The sequence below is a fragment of the Equus quagga genome, chromosome 15, assembly GCF_021613505.1.
Source record: "Equus quagga isolate Etosha38 chromosome 15, UCLA_HA_Equagga_1.0, whole genome shotgun sequence".
NCBI classification, from domain to species: domain Eukaryota; kingdom Metazoa; phylum Chordata; class Mammalia; order Perissodactyla; family Equidae; genus Equus; species Equus quagga.
The window spans coordinates 37,871,049-37,884,622 of NC_060281.1; the positions used below are offsets into that span (position 1 = coordinate 37,871,049).

The window sequence follows — 13,574 nt, forward strand, 5'->3', positions numbered from 1 at the left end:
GTCGCCCCGGGAATTGCTGGAGAGAGGCCCGAATGGAAGAGGGAGGCGGCGGGCAAGGCGAGAAGAAAGGAAATGCGGACAGGAAAAAGCAGCTCTAGCGTTCAGGAAGATGAGATGAGCGAGGGCGCCGGGCAGCGGAGCAACTTGGCAGCAGCGCTGCGAGGCCGGAGATGGCGAGACCCATCAGCAAAGAGGGAAACTTTCCCGAAATGTAAGTTCTTGACCACGTCCCCGTTCCTCATGGATGTGAACGATCTCTACCTTTACACTCCCTTGCAAATGATGCTGTTCTGTTACTTTTTATACAACATCTTAACTGTGGCTACGTTACCTCAGGGGTAAACATATTTCGTGTGTACAAGCAAGAAAAATTGGAATCATTGGTGTCTCTGAAGTCTCACCCGTAAGCAAGACATACAGCTGCGTCTCAGTTGCGCATTTTACATGATTTCCTGGAGAAGGTGACAAATTTCTCATCTACTCTCGACTAACAACGTTACGCTTTTAACGAAAGAGAACACACACACGTCATGGAAAATTAGTGCTTTAATGTTTTTACACTTATTCAGACTCTAAAGAAAATTATTCTCATTAACTTTTGTCAAGGAAAATAGATAACCATATTTTGTAAAACTATATTTTTACGTGGTAGGAAGTCCGCTGGTCACTATCACTATTATTTGTTGCTACCGTTTATTTATTAGATTTAGTGGAAATGTATTGAAGATTCTACTGTAAAAAATGCAAATTAAATAAATATAAAAGCACTTTTTGTAAGTCTCACGCTTATTCAAAACCACAAATTAATGGTCTTTTTGCTGTTAATTTCTACCAAATTCGTCTTATCCCGGTGGTAAGAAGTTTTCATCCCCGGACCCGTGAATTGATGGAAACAAACATTTCCAGCCCTTTCACTAAAAGATGCGTTTCCAAGGCAGTTGTACTTTACAAATATAATAAATTAGTTATCAAAATTATCTACTTATATCTTTTGTTGTATGCTACTTTTAAATGTGAAGGTAATTCAAGTCAGAAGAAAAGCGCCTAGAGATTTATAGTCAGTGAAAATAACTAAAAACTAAATTTCAATTTATGTAAATATTTTCTGTTTCAGAGCGGCATCATAGGGTCTTTGAGCACAAAAATACATACTATTAGGATAAAATTCTGTGGCAGAAATGAAATGAAAATATGTTTGCAAGAGAAAACATATTCTCAAAAAATTGTCAGCTGTAATGGCTTAGTAAAAACGACTGCAAGAAAAAACGGGGGAGGAGGGCTGTGTGGCCTAAATAGAGATCTGAGGAATGAGTAGGAAAGCAAGGCAGGTGAAGTGAGGGCAGGGCAGAGGACTAACGAGCGTCGTGGGTAGAAAATGAGGAGATTATGGAGCCTGGGGAGAATAGAAAGAAATTCATCGTGACTGAAAGGCAAGTGTGAGTACTGAGGAAGGATGACGATAGAGGCTGGAGACACTAGCAGGCTAGGGTAAGATTGTCAATGAGTGAAACGCTCCCCTGAGAAAAGTGGGAAGAACTGGTTTTGTATGCAAGTTCTCTAAGATGGCTGCTGTTTGAAGAACAGTACTACACCTGAGGATCATAGGGCTAGGCTTTGCCAAAGTAAGACTTAAATGAGTATTCAAAAGATGCGGGCTCCCATGGGACGAGGTGGCCGAGTGGTTAAGGCGATGGACTGCTAATCCATTGTGCTCTGCACGCGTGGGTTCGAATCCCATCCTCGTCGACCCCTCCTCTCAGCTTACACGAGTTGAGGCACATATTTTCTGTTCCTTATGTCTGAGTTGATTGCCCAAAGAAAAGTACAAACTTTACTGCTTCCCCTCCTCCCACCTTCCTCTCCCCGCAATCGGGTAGTTTCATTTCCCTCTCAGATGCTCTAGTCTGCTTGCATGTCTGGCTGAGTGTAATTATTCTCTGCCCTTAGAATAGGATTTACTGCTTATTCCTATGTCTTACCACACCTGGCACACGGATATGCTGTGACCTCGACCTGGGGGCCTTTTAGGAAGGGTGTCCCCATGGCGCAATCCTTCGCCCCAATCACATCGAAGCTCAAATCGCAGAGCCAGAGGAGCCAAGGCTTCAGTCAGAACCCTGGCTACCCGCTCCTCTGAACAACTGGCAGAAGTTTGCATATCGCCTTCTTCATTTCCTCAAGTCAGAGTAATCCCTATCTTTCTTTGCTTATTGTTACAATAAAGCCCTTTGGAAACTCCTGTCTTGGATTTGATTCAAAATACTAGTTGGTGATTAGGGAATAATAGAAGAAACAACACTGACAAAACACTGCTAATTCTTTAAGCTGGTTGGTAGGAACTTGAGTGTTCATTATACCATTCTTTTACTTTTTCAAATTTCCATTAAAAGGGTCTTAAACTCTTTATATGGAGATACCTTCAAACTTGTAGAAAATTTGTAAGAATAAGAATAATACAAAGACCACTCATATACCTTTTATTGGGATTCACCTATTAACATGCTATACCATTCCATTTCTCTCTCTTCATCTCTATCTCTATTTCTATCTCCTTATTTCTCTATTTTTCTCAGGACCATTTAAGAGTAAGTTGTACGTATCATGGCCCTTTGCTCTTAAATATTTAAGAGGTTATTTCCTAAGAATAAAGATATTCTTTACATACAACAGTATAACTACCAGTTCAGTATATTCAAAATTGATAGTGTTTTTAAAATAATTTTCAATTTTGTCACTTGACCCAATAATGCCCTTTGTAGCATTTTTCCCCCTCCAGTACAGGATTCCATCTAGGATTAGGTATTGCATTAGTTGTCCATAACCCCTTAGTCTCCTTTAACCTGCAACATCTCCATAGCCTCTTTTTGTATCTTAAGACGTTGACATTTTTGAAGAATACAGTAACCATTCACATTTTTTAAAAAATAGAACATTCCTGGTTTGGGCTTTGTGTGATTTTTTTTCCTGATAATTAGGTTCAGGTTATGCACCCCCAGCCAGAATAGTGTGATATTATGTCTTTCTCCAGGGTATCAAATCTGGAGGCATGTGGTGCCCATTGCTCCTCATTAATGGAGTTAATTCTGATCACACAGTTAAGGTGATACGTGAGTATGCTTTCCCCCTGTGCAACTAATAAGCAATCTGGGGAGACATCTTAAGACCATACAAGTGTCTATCTCCCCACCAAAATTACCCCTCAGATTTAGCATCTATTGAGGATTCTTACCTGAACCAATCTTTATTATGATAGTTGCAAAATTATGATATTTCAACGCCAGCATTCTCTTCACAATTACTGGTCTGCACTTTGGCATTCTATTGCAAATAAAAGTTCTCCCTCAACCTCCACGTATTTATTCTCAGTATGGGCTGGTGAAATCCTATTTTTTCCGGTGGTTTACAATCATTATTGCCTTTAACTATTTTGGTACTCAAATTAACCCAGTTTTGGTCAATACTAGTCCTTTCAAGCTGATTACTGTGTCCTTCTGACAGTCTATGATCATGTTTTTGAGGACTTTCTTAATTTCTGGCACAATAAGTTGTTCCAGGCTCGACTTGCATTGACTCTGTCCCAGTGCTAAAGTCAGTTATTTCTTAAAGGTGCCCCTTGAATGAGGAATAGTATTAGAGACCAATATCCAGGGTCTGGGTGTGCTTATCGCTTCTGGGGGGTCTTTGCTTCTAGGACATTTTAACAAAAATCTCTAAGAAATATATGCATGTGCATACACATACATAATAAATATATAGACAATGCAAACACGTATATATGTATGCATATGTACATGTGTGTACACATACGTATGCGTATTTTAGCAATCATGAGTTCACACTAAGTTTTCCAATTCTAGTCCACTCCCACAAGATTCTTTTTCGCCTTCCCTCCATCTCATATTTGGATGTCCCTTCTTCCACAATAAGAACACTGGCTGAAGTGACATCAGCACATTTACTTATGTGCTCTATCCTATAATACACCTATAATAGCTTCAAAATTACTTTGTCCACATGACAACAGAAAAGAAAACAATTACAAAGAATCCAGGATTTTTTTGTATTTCCCTGTTTACATGTTAATAAATAACTTGGTTTGGTGCTTTCTTTTTTACCTTTACGTGTGGTATGGTGTTCACTGGAAGCACAATTGGGTTCACTTCTTTCACTCTGCTTTCAGTTTTAAGGTGTTTTTACACTTTCTCAAAAAAAAAATTATGCTCAGAGAAGTGTCACTTCTTTTCATATCCCTTCTACCCCGTCCTCTCCATGACCACTACCCTTTTAGGTAACCAACTTCAGTGTTTTCTGACTTATCCTTCTATGTGTATGTAATCTTATCCACTCCCCCTCTACTTTTTTTGGCACAAAAAATTATATATAATATATAATCTTTTGCACTTTGCTTTTTCTTTTCTTTTTCTTTTTTCTTTTTTTTTTTTTTTTGGTGAGGAAGATAGGGACTGAGCTAACATCTGTTGACAATCTTCCTCTTTTTGTTTCGAAAGATTGTCCCTGAGCCCAGATTTTGTGCCATTCTTCCTCTATTTTATATGTGGTACGCCACCACAGCATGGCTTGATGAGTGGTGTGTAGGTCTGTGCCCAGGATCTGGCCTAGGAACCCCAGGCCCCCAAAGGGAGTGGATGAAATTAGCCACTACATCACTAGGCTTTCTTTACTAAATATCTCCTAGAAATTATTCCATATCAGTTAATAGGCATCTTCTTTATTCATTCTGCTTCATGATACTCCATTGTGTACATGTACCATAGCTATTCATCCAATCTCCTAACCCTGGACATTTAAAGTTAGTCTAAATGCTTTTGCTCCCTAAAGGTAAGTAAGCAAAGTAAGTTGAAGACTGTTGGTTTAGGGGACCTTTAAATTTGAACATCTTCAAAGCAACAAAGTAAATGAATAACACAGGTCTCTCCCCCATCACCTTATTTCTACTTTTCCATTTGATTTTTTGAAATTCTCATTGTTTAGGGTGCTTGTTGTTTAGAGGAATTTATATTTTCTTGTCATAATGTAGGGACTCACTAAGGAATGCTTTAATTAAAAACTTTTCCTAGAAAAAATGTTTTTGCAATATCTCACTAAGACTTCCGTATTTTGTTTTGTGTGTGTGTGGATTTTTTTTTTCTGAGTTTGCCTGTGACATGCTGATGCACAAACTTTTTTATTTTAGTGCATTCCTTCCATTTTTTCCACTGTTTCACATTTAACATTTTTGCCTCTGTTTTTTCACACAGAGTCCATATGGATAGTGTCTTCATGATTACTGCAAAATGTATTGCTTTAGGGAAGGATTCACAAAACATTCCCATTAACTTGATCTAAATTTGATAAATCATGCATAGGAGTGAATAAAGAAGTGAGAATGAGCAGGAGACTGGAGCCCAAATAAAAATGCAATATAGTCTTTGGGAAGAAATCAATAAATACGTTTTTCTTTCAAGAGTAAAGAAAATACAAAGCCATAACTGGAGACAAGTGTGTATTCCATTCACTGGAAGACATGACACTGATCATTTGGAAATTAACGGTAAATTTGTCACCTCTTCCTGAGTAAGAAGGGAGAGAGATTTGCCTCTTTTTTGAAACAAATGAGAAGGGTGAATTTTGCCCAAAAAAGGAAAAGAAAATGCTTAACAATTCACAGAGGTTAGGCGAGGGATAGCAAAACACCTTAGGAGTGATGAAACAGGGAGACAGCTACAGGATGACTTTCTTCGAGGTATCGTCTGCCTGTGGTACAGGCGGAAGGAACCCTCCGTGTTACAAAAAGCCACCATAGCAGAGGATGGTTTCGATCCATCGACCTCTGGGTTATGGGCCCAGCACGCTTCCGCTGCGCCACTCTGCTTGCATAGGAATGGCACTCCTATTTTTCAGTCTTGATTTTTACCCACTTGCCCAACACCTTCCCATACTTAGTAAGGTTGCTTTTTCTGTATGCCCTTCATTATTCTCTTCCTCTATCCATCTCTTCTATGTTTTTCACTTTCTTTCTTGCCCTACAATCCATATCATTCTCAAATTGTTATTGCCACACAACTTTTTGCTTGCAATCTTCGCAAATCTTCAATCCTTTCTTTAGAGGTTGCCAATCATCCCCTTTGGGTCGGGAATAATGATGGCTAGGATGTCAGCTTTCCAGGCGTGTCTGGCAAAGCCTTTTAAAACCTTTCGAGAATAGCATTCTTTCTCAACCAGAGCCCTTTCCTCAGGATTCCCTCTTGGTCCACGAACCAACTACCATTCTTCTTTTCCCTCCTCCTAAGCACACGCTCAGATTTATCGGGCAAAATTGGTCAATATCTGTTTGATCTTGAGTTACCTCCTCTCCTCCAGCATACTTCATCTTTAGGTTTTTCCCCCTACCTTGCTATCACTTTTGGCATTTAAGTGAATTTGATCTTAGACTCAATGATCCTCAGCCCTAGTCTGCTTTCATCTTTTCAGGTGCAGAAACTTAGAGTCATTGGTTGACCCAGGGAAAATTAGGTTTTGGAGAATTGATTATTTGATATGTAAAATAGGAGATGGTAAATCAATATGAAATCTCTGCAATTAAATAAGAAATAGCGTTAGATCCGGCAAGTTAATTCATTGGAATAAAGCAATTGTCTCGAAGTTTGACTTTCTCCCAATGAAGTGAAATAACACATTAAAATGTATATTTGAAGCCAAAATTTCTTACTCTTTTACATAATTTAGATGCCCATCATCAGTTATGACAAATTGGCATGTTATACTTTGTCCCCAGAATTGGGAGGACTCCTTAATTTGATGTGCCAAAGGAACAACACCAAGCAGTAGATACGCCAAGAGACCAGCTTCCTATTCTGTTAGCTTCTGATGAGAATCAATGAACCACACTCCAAACTGGTATGAGCTCTGACAGAAGTTGGGGAGACAGAGAAGATCAAAAATAAGTATTCCACAACCATGTGAAATGATGGAGAGTACGAGAACACTCACTGTGAAGTGATGTGCAACACAAAGACTTGAAAACCCTAAATGACCACTAGGTTTTGACTCTTTAAATAAATTGTGCAACACGTATACAATGGAATATTCTGCAGCTGATAACATGAATGCGACATGTTTCTATGTATGGATACGATTTACATATATTTGTGTATGTGTGTATATATATCTCCTTAACATAGTTGAATAATTGCATAATATATATTATATATATTATATATATATCTCCTTAACATAATCCCACATACAGTTGTAAGAAATAATAGTGAACCCTTTACCTAGTTTCCCCCAATGGCAACATCTTGGACTGTTACCGTATCACAAGCAGGATACCGACATTGAGACAATCCACCAATCTTACTCAATTTCTCAGTTTTACTTGTATTCATTTGTGTGTATGGCAGGGGGAGTGTTTAGTTCTATGCAGTTTTATCACATGTGCCGGTTCATGTATCCATCACCATAGGCAAGATACAGAAGAGTTTCATCACAGCAAGAAGCCCTCCTGTTGCCCTTTAATAACCTCATCCATCTCTTCCCAACGCTCCCCCCTTAACACCAGAAAAACAGAAATCAGTTCTTCATTTCTCTAATTTAGTCATTTACAAAATGTTGTATAAACAGAATCATGTAAAATACAACATTTAGAGATTGGCTTCTTCTCATCATAATTCCTTGGAAATTTATCCAAGTTGTTGCATGTATCAATAGTCCATTCCTTTTTATTGCTGAGTAGCATTCCATGGTATGGATATTTCACAGTTGTTTAACCATTCACCTAGTTATATGGATCGTTTCCAGTTTGGAGCTATGATGGGTAAAGATACTGTGAAAAATTACATACAGATTTTTGTGGGAACATAAGTTTCTATTTCCTTGGAGTAAATGCCCAAGAGTGCAATTATTGAATTACATGGTAATTTCATGTTTAGTTTTATTGGAAACCGCCAAACTGTTTTCCTGAGTGACTGTACCCTTTTACATTTTCACCACCAGTGTATGAGTGATCCAGTTTCCCCCCATCTTTCTCAGAATTTGCTCTTGTCGCCTTTTTTGGTTTTAGCCACTCTGATAGGTGTATGGTGATATCTTATTGTGGTTTTAATTTGCAGTTTCCTAATGGCTAATGACGTTGAACATTTTTTCATGTGTTTATTTGCTATCTGTATATCCTCATGAGTGAAATGTCTTTTCATGACTTTTATCTATTTTCTAATTGATTTTGGGGGCTTTTTTTTAATGAGTTGAGTTTCGAGAATTCTGTGTACATTTTCTAAATACTGTCCTTTGTCACACATGTGGTTTACAAATATTTTCTCCCAATTTGTTGCTTGTTTTTTTCAAACTCTTAACAGGGTCTACTGTAGCTTGTTTTTTCAATCTCTTAGTAGTGTCTTTTTGTAGAGTAAAAGTTTTTAATTTTGATAAGGTCCAATTTATCTATTTTCCTTTTAAGGATTGGGCTTTTTGTATCAAGTCTAAGCACTCTGTCTGACTGTAGATCCTGAAGATCTTCTTATGCTATTTTCTAAAATTTTTATTGTTTTACATGTCAGTCTGTGATCCATTTCAAGTTAATTTTTGTATATGGAATGAGGTTTAGGTCAGTGTGGGTTTTTGTTTTTGCTTTTTTTTTTTGCCTGTGGATGTCCAATTGCTTCAGCACCATTGTTGAAAAGGCTATCCCTCCTCCACTGAGTTTTTTTTTTTTTTGAATTATTGTGAAAAACCAGTTGAGCATATTTGTATGGATCAGAATATATTTTTAAGTGAAAGAAAAAACCAAGACAAACCTGTATATAATTTTCCCACCATTCATTTAAAAATAAAGAGTGTGCTGAATATTATACACACATATACCTCTGGGAGTTTATACAGAAACTCATTTCTCTGTGAAGAGAAACTGAACAGCTAGAGCACATGAATAGAAGAGAGATTTTATTCACTGCATGTACCTCAATATCATTTGACCTTCATATCATGATTATTATTTTTTAAATATTTTAAATATTAAAATTCTTAATATGCAAAGAAAGCAACCTTGTATGAGTTGATTATGGCTTTTTATTAGACTTTATTTTCCAGTCACATGGAAGCAAAAGGATTTTACTGTCTTCAGATAGCATTTACTTCTGGCTCTTCTTTATCTAACCTGTAAACAGGCTGGCATTGCATGAGGCAAGTATGGAATGCTAGATTGACCTCACTCAGACAGATGAAAATACGAGCATGTTGGGGTATATAAGGGATACAATTAGTATTCAAGAAAGGAAATCCCTGAAAAGTTGACAACAATTCCATGGAGAAGCAAGCACTTCTACCAACTTTTATTCTTTTTGGAAGGATTGCCTTCAAGCCCGCTTTGATTTGCACCAATTCTGAAGCTTGGATTCTTCTTAGAGGAAAAGAAGACGTATTAGGATTCAGGTCAAACTTAGCGGAAAATACGGTAATTATGACTTCTTTTTTCTGGCCTGAACGAGGGAGCTCCATCACAGTGAGTCAGTTCCAGGACCATAAACACGCAAAGTTTAGTAAACAAGGATGCATCGACTACATCTTGGGTAAACTTGCAATTCCAGGATTTCAAACGACCCTATAACAGGTCAAAAGGTCTGGACCTAAGAGAAGATTAACCCACAATTAATCGTAGTCGGCAGGATTGGAACCTGCGCGGGGAAACCCCAATGGATTTCTAGTCCATCGCCTTAACCACTCGGCCACGACTACACAATGACATGCTGGCTCCTAAAAGTAAACAGCTGTGCAAAAATTTAGCTCCTGTTACAAGACAAACTCATATACCAGAAAGTGCATTTGCAGTCCGTGCTTCCTATTCTTTGATGTGATTTGGATGACTGTCACTCTGTTGCACCATATTGGAGAGTAGCACTTTATCCTCCGAATTGGAAGGACTCCTTATTCTGATAGGTTGTTGGAGTGAGAACAGCTTTCTGCTCTGACAGCCTCTGACGGAGATCTATGACACACATCCCACAGGTGGAACAAGCTTTAACACTCACTGCAGAATTGTATGTAATAGCAACAATTTTTTTTAAAACAGCGTGAAAAGATTATGTACATGTATATATTTTAACTCTGGAAAGTTATACCAGACCTGGTTTCAGTTTGTTGCTGTAAATAGAAATTGAATAGTTGAGCAGTTAAATTGAAGAGAGATTTTAGATTTCACTATATATACTTCAAAATAACTTTTCTATCATTATTATTTATTTATATGTTTTCCCTTATCTTGTTTGTATATCTAGGAGTGGAATTGCTGGGTCATACGGTAACTCTATGTTTAATCATTTGAGGAACTGCCAGACTGTTTTCCAACATGCCTGCACCATTTTCATTCCCACCAGCAGTGTATGATGGCTCTGATTTCCCCATCTTCTCCCCAACACTTATTGTTATATAACATTTTCATTAAAGCCATCCTAGCCGATGTGAAGTGGTATCTCATTGTGATTTTGATTTGCATTTCCCAGATGACTAATGACGTCAAGCATCTTTTCATGTCCTTGTTGGCCATTTGTATATCTGTCTTGGAGAAATGTCTATTCACGCCCTTTGTCCACTTTTTAATGGGTTATTTGTCTTTTTTTATTGAGTTGCAAGAGTTTTTTATATATATTCTAGACACAAGTCCCTTATCAAATATATGATTTGCAAATATTTTCTTCCACTCTTTGGGGTGTCTTTTCAAATTCTTTATTATTATTATTATTTATTTATTTCTCTTTTCCATAAAATTGGCAACTCAGCTATCATCTGTTACCAATCTTTTTTTCCTTTTTATTTCTTTTTTTTCTTCTTCTTCTTCTACCCAAAGCCCCTCCCCCCACCCTACCCAGGACATAGTTGTATATTCTAGTTGTAGGTCCCTCTGATTGTGCTATGTGGGACGCAGCCTCAGCATGGCCTGATGAGTGGTGCTAAGTCCACGCCCAGGATCCAGACAGGTGAAACCCTGGGCCACCCAAGCAGAGCACACGAACTTAACCACTGGCCACCCGGGCTGGCCCCTTTTCACATTCTTAATGTCTTTTGAAGCACAAAAGCTTTTAATTTTGGTGAAGTCTAATGTACCCATTCTTTTTTCATTGCTTATGCTTTTGGTGTCATATGTAAGAATTCATTGCCAAACCTGAGATGATGAAGATATGTTTTCTTTTAAGAGTTTTATAATATTAGCTCTTATATTATGTCTTAGATACATCTTGAGTTAATTTACATAAATTGTGTGAGAAAAGGGTCCAATTTCATTCTTTTGCATGTGGTTATAGCTTTTCTAGCACCATTTGTTGAAAAGACTATTTTTCTTCACTGAATGGTGTTGGCACCTTTGTAAAAAAACAGTTGACCGTAGACATATAGCTTTATTTTTGGACTCTCACTTCTATCCCATTGATCTATATGTTTATCCTCATACAAGTACAACACTGTCTTGATTTTCATTGCCTTGTAGTTAGTTTTGAAACTGGCAAGTGTGAGTCCTTTTACTTTTTTCTTCTTTTTCAGGATTGTTATGGCTATTCTGGGTTCTTTGAAATTCCACGTAAATTTTACAATCAACTCACCAATTTCTACAAATAAGCCTGCTGGGATTCTGATAGGAATTGCATTGAATCTGTAGATGAATTTGGGGGAGAACTGCCATCTTAACGATGTTAAGATGCAATCTACGAACATGAGATAACTTTCCATTTATTTAGATCTTTATTCTTTTCAACAACATATTATAGTTTTCAGAGAATAAGTTTTGCATTTGTTTTGTTAAATTTATTCCTGAGTACTTTATTTTCTTTGATACTATTTTAAGTGAAAGTATTTACTTTTTATCCTCTTTTTCGTCCCTACGAAAAATGATGAGGCTGTCTGAAGCCTCCTAGATGGAGATATTAAGTACTGAGAGATATCAGGGATAAAATTGCTTAGTATGGCTTATTTAGACAAAACAAACAAAAAGAGCAAAGATAGGGAAATAAAGCCGTGAAATAAACCTGTCCTTTGAACTCAGATGGCTGGATTCAGAGACCAGAGTGCTAACCACTGCGCCATGGAACCACCTTGGTTAAAGAATCTCTTTCATGTGATTCATACTGTGATAAAACCCCTCTTCTGAATGGATTTACTCTTATTCACTGGGATATAATAACACAAACATAATAGGTCAAAGAGCATGGACCCTGCCCTTATGGCGATTAGTGTCCAATAGGAGGGATGCTCTAAAAACATGCAAATAAATTTAGCCCACAACAGGAAGAGTTTGAAGAAACTGCTTAAGACTGACAGTGTAATGGCAGAGATAAAGTGGAAAGCATAATAAAACTGAAATCTGTCATTTTTAGGTGGGCAGGACTTGAATACTGATTGGAAGAAAGTCCTGGCCCACGTCTTTCCACATACAAGAGGTAGCTTGTGGAATAGAAACTTAAAGTAATGACTTTCTGCTCTCAGAAGCAACAAGATTGTGAAATATAAAACAAAAAAATGTTTGTCAATGTTCTTAGCAACATGGATCAAGCAAAGCCTTGAGAGTCATTTGCTTTAGGTGAATATGTGCCTGTTTGTGTCTGTGAACACCAGAAATACACACGGACAGGACAGCAAACGTAGTGATTTCCAATAAAGCTTTCTTCCCTGGTATAGTGGTGAGTGTGATTTTATCATTGAGAAGACAAATGTTGGACTCCTGTTAGACAAACCTATTAGAACAGACAGAAAGAATTTGTCTGGAGTCCACATATCTTTTCATAGTCATTTTATGTGTTTCCCAAAACAATAAAATAGAGCTAGCAAATTCTTCTTCTTATCGTTCAACGGTCATGAATTTGTTAAGAAAGAGAATCTTGATTTATTTTTTGGCTCAAAATCCCAAGGTATATAAAACTTATTTACCCTCTCTCAGAGAGATGCTCCTGATGCTTGTGAAAACCGTGTCAGGGAGTTCACAAAGACTGTTGGAGACCGTGGACAGCAGGCTGAGAACTCTCTGCATTTAAGAATCTCCTTTATGTCACATGACCTAGTCTTAACTAATAAGCTTCACCACCACTAAACTGTAATTAAGGGCAAAGTTGCTAAAGAAATATCATCTTTGAAATGTTGCTGTGTGAGTCATTAATCTCAATTAGGAGGCCAAAAGTATACCCATGCCTGAAGCTAAAATCCTACTCAAACCAGTTCTTTGAGCTTCTCTCTCCTTTCTCAGAAGGCTCGTGGTATGTGTGTTCCTCACAGTATACATTTGGGACACTAGAGTGAGACATATGAAGGTCCGACAGAGTGGAATGGAACCCTGTTCTTTTTTAAGCAGAGGTGACTGGAATATCTACCTCACCTCCTTTTTAACCCTTTCTCTAAGATCTCCACTGAGAAGAAGCCCTTGATTTATGATATTTTCTCTCTCTTTTTGAAGAAAGAAGCATGCAAAAGGGAGACAAGAGCCAGGCAACTTTGGTTCTCTTCAGTCTTAATGAGTACTCTGAATCCTAGGTTTTCATTGAATGTTTATTGTAATTGCCACTTAGAGGCATTCCCATTTCAGAGTCATTGATGTCTCATAA

The 13,574-nt window shown here is 37.7% G+C and overlaps 3 non-coding genes across 3 annotated transcripts; 1 reads left to right on the top strand and 2 right to left on the bottom strand.

Annotated features, from left to right (window-relative positions):
- The first annotated feature begins 1,664 nt into the window (after positions 1 to 1,664).
- Positions 1,665 to 1,746, top strand: TRNAS-GCU (transfer RNA serine (anticodon GCU)). The gene has a single exon. It is a non-coding gene; the product is annotated as a tRNA-Ser (tRNA).
- A 4,054-nt stretch (positions 1,747 to 5,800) lies between these two features.
- TRNAM-CAU (transfer RNA methionine (anticodon CAU)) lies at positions 5,801 to 5,872 on the bottom strand. The gene has a single exon. It is a non-coding gene; the product is annotated as a tRNA-Met (tRNA).
- A 3,775-nt stretch (positions 5,873 to 9,647) lies between these two features.
- TRNAS-AGA (transfer RNA serine (anticodon AGA)) lies at positions 9,648 to 9,729 on the bottom strand. The gene has a single exon. It is a non-coding gene; the product is annotated as a tRNA-Ser (tRNA).
- Positions 9,730 to 13,574: the final 3,845 nt, after the last annotated feature.